The 6,764-nt window shown below is 44.5% G+C and overlaps 1 pseudogene; it reads right to left on the reverse strand.

Moving 5' to 3' along the window:
* Positions 1-597: 597 nt before the first annotated feature.
* On the reverse strand, positions 598-2,078 carry LOC113186188 (cleavage and polyadenylation specificity factor subunit 7 pseudogene; annotated as a pseudogene).
* Between the last annotated feature and the right edge of the window lie 4,686 nt (positions 2,079-6,764).

A 6,764-nucleotide genomic window follows, 5' to 3' on the forward strand; every position in this document is an offset into this window, starting at 1 on the left:
TGCCAGGCAACTCAGCAGAAGCAACCTCATGGCCTTCTCTGCTTAGGAGGGACAAGTCCACTGAGAAGGCTGGGCAGCAGGGAGTCGAACGAGTTCAGCCCTCTGGGCTGTCTGGGAAACAAACCATCAATATGTAAGAGGGGGAAACCATTCTCCTGGTCCCTCTTCAAAGGGCTGAGAAATAAAGGAGTTAAAGTGGTATGTTAGCAAGGAGTCTGGATCCTCTTGACCCCATCAAATCTAGATCAGAGAGCAGGACCCTGGGTATATTCTGGCACACTCAGTCGCTCTCCCTTGGAGGATCCACTTTCTCTGGGGAGGAATCTTCCCGCCAGCCTCCCCACTGCACTGTTCCTGGAGAATAAGAAACATTTTCCTGGCAAAGACCAGGACCTGGCCCTCTTGCTCCTTTCCTACCTGCCACTCCTCCAACCACACCAAGTCTTTAGGTTCTTTCCCCCAGCAAGCAGGGGTGTGGGATCGGATCGGGAGGGCTGCCAAGCCATTGTCAAGCCTGTAGGGCAGAAGGCATTCACTGGGTAGCGGCAGGAAGTGGGGGGTTGGAGGAAGGGGAAGAGGTGGAGCAGCCTCCCTTCTTCAGTCCCCATCAAGGTAAGGAGATGCAAGTCCATTAAATTTTTTTTGCTTTCCACCAGGCTCCTTCTCGGTGGAGCTGTCCTGCTCTCTATCCCAGCATCTCTCATGGTCCCAGTTCCTTGTTGGAAATAAGCATCATGTCAATCTTCATTATGAAGCAGATTCTGGGGTCCTCTGCTACTCCCCTGGGACAGGCAGGTGACCTGGACCAATGTCTTCCTGGAAGAGCTCTCGCTGGCACCCACACAGGAGGACTTGTCTTCAGTGCCATGAAGACAGTTATGAGAGGAAATAAGGACGTGCCAATGTCATCATTGGTGACCCAAGACTGTTTGATAACTGTAGTGACTGTGGGTCTCAGTTACGTCACTGTAATCCCCTGTACTGGCTCTAGACACTGCTTGGAATTGGCACTGCTGGAAATTGCTCTGTTTTGCTTCATGATCTCTTCAAATTTGGTTTCACTCACTATAGAGGGCAAAGAGCCCAGATCTTGGCTGCCAGTGTGGTTTGGGGGTGTTGAGGCCTCCATGTAAGTATCTGGTAGAGGCCCCACTGTAGAATTCAGTGGGAGGAAGAAGGCTGCATTTAGGTGAAGGGCAGCTGGAATGGCCCCGGGGGGAGGTAGAGCCAGATGAGGAGGTAACTGAGGAGAGGAGGGGATGAGATGTTGATGGTAGATGCCAGGAGGAGGAGGTGAAGCGACCCCAAAGCTTGAAGAGAGAGGTAGTGGGGGTGGGTTTAGAGGTAGGGGTAGACCCATGAGGGGAAGGGCTGAAGAAAGATGAATGAAGTAGGGCAGCACACTTAGCCACCCGAGCAGATGAGGGTACAAGGTACAAGGTTCTCAGGGCATGTGGCCCATCCACTGGCTTCTAGAATATCTAGAATCTCTAAATTGGGTCCCTTGAGGTATTTCCCCTCTTAGGACTCTGACACACTCAAGTTTCTGACAACTGGGATAGGTTCTGCCACTTGAACCAACTCCTATCCACTTTTTTTTCCATTACAAACTTTTCTAATAATTTGTGGACAGATTATTCAGAAGCCACCACCACCTCAGCATGCCATTTGAGCTATGAATTTGCTCCATTCTCTGCAAATTCCAACTCTACTACATCATAGACTCCTAAGGAGCAAAAGATCCTGGATCGTCTGCTGCCATGTGATCCACATTATCACAGGACCATCTAATGACCACCACGAGTTCAAGGTGTTCATTATGAAATCTCCTCCCACAGATGGCCCGCCAGGAGAGACTGCCCACATGGACAGCTGCTCATCTTCTAAGAGGCCACAGTAGGCATACAGAATTGCAGGGACTTTGTTGTTGGGCTTGGGAGATGGCTCCTTCTGCCACCTGAGGGCTGCAGCAAGTCGCCATGCAGGTCAATCTGATTTGGATCTATTTGGTTGAACTCAGGTTCCTGACTGAACTCCTTATCAGCATACATATCCATCAAATATACTCCTCTTGACATGGTTCTGTAAAGAAGATCTTGAGCCCGAAGAACGGGCAAAAAGAATATGGCAGCAGTGGTAGCTCCCCCACCCCAGGGTTCCATTAGAATCTTTATAGCTTTTATCTTATTTAGCTTCTCCACAGAATTTGGTGTCCATCATTCTCCATTCCCTTCTTCTTAGGTCTCCTGATGCTATACTCACTTGCTGTTCTGTTTGTCTCTCTAGCCCTTATCAACCATTCCACTACCGTGACTTAAATATTGGGGTCCCTTGCTACATTGTCCCACCTCCCCTTAAGTGACTGTCTCTAATAGTCTCCTTCATGTATGCAAGTCCTTGGCTGTGCTTTATGATGATGGCCCCCAGGCTTGTCTTCACTTTAGATCTTTCTCCTGATATCTGAATTTATATCCAACAGCATATTAGAAAGCTGAGCAGGACTTTTATCCCCAACTATTCTGCTCCTCTTTGGAGGAGTCTGACTCTAGAACAAAATACTGTGTGTCAAAATCTCACAGCAACAGAAGTTACAAAGGTTATTCTGCCAGACCTCATGAGGGAAACTGCCCTTCTCACACCAGACTTGGTTTACAGACCTGCCCAGGTCAGCCTAGCCCTTCAGCATTTCTGCATTGCTCACGCAGCCACAGCATTCAGAGGCCTGGCTATTGGGGACTGCAGGAATCCACCTGTGAATTACAGGATCTTCTCTTGGCATGGTAGTCAAGGAGATTCAGGTTTGGCATCTCCAACTCATGGCGGCTCTCCGGAGGCAATAGATTGCCCAATGCACGTGACCTTTATTTTGGCTCTGCTAGGTAGAGCCCTCACAGTAGCTCCAGAGATGGGTGTAACCCACTAGGAACTTGACAGCCCACCTTTAACCTTTTTTCGGTGAAGAACATTCTATGGAAGGCCTTTGATATTTCCCAATATAAAAAAAGCAGGCACGGGCTCCATTTTGCCATTAGTCTAGAAGCTCCATCCTTCTGATCAGCTTGCCCATCCTGCTCCCAATTTTGAAATTATTTTCTGTGTCCTGTGGTTTTTTTCGTCGTTCTATTTTTGCTAACTTTTATTTCTCAGCCAGCCCATTTCGCCGAGGGGAACCCTATTTCCACTGCCCATGGGGGATGCAGGATAGAGGGGACCTTGCAGAGGTACTCCTGCTTGGTATCCTTCCACTCCTGGCCGCTCTCCCTCTCCTTTCCCCCTGTTCATAAAGAGGCAGGAGTTTGTTTTGGGTGCCATGTGGCACAGCCATTCCGCGAGGAAAGGGAACAACAGGAGCTGGTGCCTCCTTTGCTTCTCGCTCACAGGGTTCACTGCTGAGCGAAGGCTCCACTGGTTGCTTTAGTTTGGCTGATTGTCCTAATCACTACCCGGATGCCTACTAGATCCCGTCCAGTGCACTTTCCCTCTGAAGGTGGGTGTCTCTCTTCAGATGAAGGAACTTTTCTTGTATTGCTTTTGTGCTTGAGCTTGTGCTTGGAGTTCGTTGAGCTTCTTGGATGTGTGGCTTCATAGTTTTTAATAAACTTGTAAAAAGGTATTGGCCATTCTTTTTTTCAATTTGTTTTTTATTCTCTTCTGACTCTCCTTACACACACACACACACACACACACACACACACACACACACACAATAGACTGTTGCAGTCATGCTTTTGCTATTCCTTTTGGAGTTTTCTTTATTCATTTCTCCTTCTCTGTCTTTAACTTTGAGCAGTTTCTATAGCTATTCCAGCTGCTGATTTCTTTTGCAGCAGCTTACAGAGGTTAATCCTGATTCAATGTATTTTTCTTCTTAGGCATTGTATTTTTTTGTCTCTGGATGTTTGATTGGGTCTTATAAATGTATACGCAAAACATATATACATACTAATGCTTCCTTCGATCTTCTTGAACATATGAAAGGTGTTTTAATAACTATTTTAATATCCTATTCTACTAATTCTATTTACTATTTCTTCTCATTATGGGCTGTATTTTTCTGCCTCTCTGCTTGCCTTGTAACATTTTCTTTTTTTTTTTTTTTTTTTGGTGCTGGGGATTGGACCTACAGCCTTGTGCATGTGAGGCAAGGTCTACCAACTAAGTTATATCTCCAGCCCACCTGGTAACTTTTGACTGAATGTTACTTTCTGAATTCCACATTGTTGGGAGCTGGACTTTTCTATATTCTTATACATATACTCGAGGTTTGTTCTAGGATGCAGTTACTTGGAAATAATTTGGTCTTTTCAAGATTTGCTTTGTCCAGTGGAACAAGAAGTGTATAATGCAGGGCTAACTTTGCCTCACTCTCAGAGAAATGCACACTAGGGTGCTCCACCTGATGCTCTGTGAATTATAAGAATTTTCCATCCTGGGGGCTGGGGATGTGGCTCAAGCGGTAGCGCGCTCGCCTGGCATGCATGCAGCCTGGATTCGATCCTCAGCACCACATACAAAGATGTTGTGTCCGCCGAAAACTAAAAAAGAATAAATATTTTTTAAAAATCTCTCTCTCTCTCCCCCTCCCTCCCTCCCCCTCCCTCCCTCCCTCCCTCCCTCTCTCTCTCTCTCTCTCTCTCTCTCTCTCTCTCTCTCTCTCTCCTCTCTCCCTCTCTCTCACTCTTTCTTTAAAAAAAAAAAAAGAAAGAATTTTCCCCCCTGGCTCAGCCCTTCATGAGCTCTAGGGGTTTTGCTTTCTTTCCCGTTTCCTCAGATACATACTCATTACTATTTAGCTTCATACTGGGTGAGGACCCTTTGTATCTCTCTAGAGCTTTCTCTGTGTACAGCTTTGTCTGTTCTGTACTCTGCCCCATGAATCTAGGCCTCAGCCCTCTTGGACTCCTAACCCCAGCTACCACTCTGCCCAACCATCCCTCAAGAGTCTGACCCTGGACTCTTCTTCTCTAAGTCAAGGCTTAGAAATATTCTCCATAAATAAACTCAGCTTGGGCAATTGTAGAGCTCATCTCATTTCTTTTCTTTCTCTCAGGAACCACTGTTCTGAGCTGCCATTGTCTGATATCTAAAATCTATTTATCACCTATCTATCTGTCAACCAAGAGTTCATTTGTAGTTTAAAAAAATCTGGTTCATGTTATTCCATCGTGACCAGAAGCAGAAATTCCACTCATGTACTATGTTTTAAATACTTTCTCCTATCAATTTTCTTTTTTCTGTTACTCTTATTAATAAAAAATTTTGCTTCCTGGCTTGACCATTGATGTCTCAATCTGTCCTCTCTTAGTTTTTATTTCTTTGTATTTTTATCCTTGGTTCTAGGAGATTCACTTCATTTCTTGTGAAATTTTTATTTCTGGAATTATGGGTTAAATTTTCAAAAGCATTTAAAAATTCTGACTGCATATATATCCCTCATCCATTTTTTTTTCTTTTTTTTGGTCTTATGATGCACTAAGATGCAAATTCCTTTAGGATTCAGATTTTGGATTTTGGTGACATTACTTTCTGTTTTATTATTCTATTTCTTCAAGAATCACTTTGTTCTGCTTTTACTCATATTTTTTATTCTGCTAGCTTTTCTTATTTCTGGTAAGCTTTGGATATCCATTTATATTTAAAAGGAAAAGAAATATTGATCCCCCCACACACACACACCAGGTAGCTTTTGCCAACAGAGTCTTTCCTAGAAAAATGAAAGCAACTATTTGGAGGAATATCTTGTCACTAGAAGCATCCCTGTAAGGTGAGTAATCGTGGAGTCATAATAAGGCTGGGGACAACTGCCACAATGGGAAAACCTTCACTCTGCCCATTTGAACAGCCCAATCATGTTCTCAAGGTAGTTCAGTATTTAAGAAGATAAATCACTACTTATTTTGCAGTCAGAGTAAATGCCTGTCTGCCTCAGGAAGGGGTGAAGCAGGCAGAGGGAGGACAGTGGGCAGCTTCCTGGCATTGCCATTAGATTGACAGCCTTTATTAGCCCATTAGTTTGGGGACTTTCTAATCTTGCTTCCACCCTCTTATCTCAGAGGAAGAGCAGTGGCCTTTGATGGTTTGTATCACATCACTCAACAGGGAAAAGAAAGCAAAATCTGATAATGCTTTCCCAACATATGTGTCATTGTTTAAAAGCTAAACATACATACTAATGCACTGTTCTGTGCAGGTCATAAATCTTACACATTAGAGACATCCAAAAAGGATGCCTTCAGGATATTTGAAGCATTTAAAGGCATTTTATTTAAAAAAAAAAAAAGGTACATATTGGTTCCCACTCCATGTTGGTCACTGATCTGTAGTCCCTGGAGTCTGGTGTGCAGGTCACCTCTCTGCTCCCTCAACCTAACCACTTGGAATGACCTGACTTGCTGCTTCCTCTTTCTTTTGTTTACCATGCTCAGGAAAAGCCCCTGTGTGGAAGTTAGTGGAAAATTCCTGGGCTCTGTACCACAGGGTAGATAAAGGGATTGGTTGACTCAAGGAGAATTATATTTTTAAATCTTCATTTATTTATTTATTTTGATACTGAGGATTGAACTCAGGGACTCTTTAGCATTGAGTTACATATCCCATCCCATCTATCTATCTACCTACCTACCTATCATCTATCTATCTATTTTAGAGAGAGTTTCACTAAGTTGCTGAGAGTTAAGTTGTTGAGGCTGGCCTGGAACTTGCATCCTCCTGCCTCAGCCTCCAAAGTTGCTAGGGTTCCTGGCATGCACCACCATGCCCAGCAG

The sequence above is a fragment of the Urocitellus parryii genome, chromosome 2 (genome assembly GCF_045843805.1).
Source record: "Urocitellus parryii isolate mUroPar1 chromosome 2, mUroPar1.hap1, whole genome shotgun sequence".
Taxonomy (NCBI): Eukaryota; Metazoa; Chordata; class Mammalia; order Rodentia; family Sciuridae; genus Urocitellus; species Urocitellus parryii.